Source organism: Penaeus monodon, chromosome 28, assembly GCF_015228065.2.
Source record: "Penaeus monodon isolate SGIC_2016 chromosome 28, NSTDA_Pmon_1, whole genome shotgun sequence".
Classification (NCBI taxonomy): Eukaryota; Metazoa; Arthropoda; class Malacostraca; order Decapoda; family Penaeidae; genus Penaeus; species Penaeus monodon.
Window position 1 is genome coordinate 10,232,690 of NC_051413.1, and position 238 is coordinate 10,232,927.

General features: G+C 33.6%; 1 protein-coding gene across 1 annotated transcript in view; it reads left to right on the forward strand.

Annotated features, from left to right (window-relative positions):
• The window catches only part of LOC119591039 (protein sidekick-1-like), a 14,197-nt gene that overhangs the window by 10,653 nt on the left and 3,306 nt on the right, over positions 1–238 (forward strand). The gene's annotated exons all lie outside the window — the stretch shown is intronic.

Sequence of the window (238 nt, forward strand, 5' to 3'; positions counted from 1 at the left end):
TACCTAACTCAGACAGAAACAAATATAAAATTATTTCTGGAAAAGCAATAAAAAAATAAGGAAGCTGCTCAGTGGAATTGAATCTTCCGAATTCAATAAAAGGACACGAAAACGCAACGGAATTTTCAACAAAGACATAATAAGACATGGGAAAAGGACATAGTTCTAGAAATTGCAAAATGGAATTGGCAACAGAACAAGACGCAAAGTTCATGTTTATCTTTGGAAGTTGCCGATT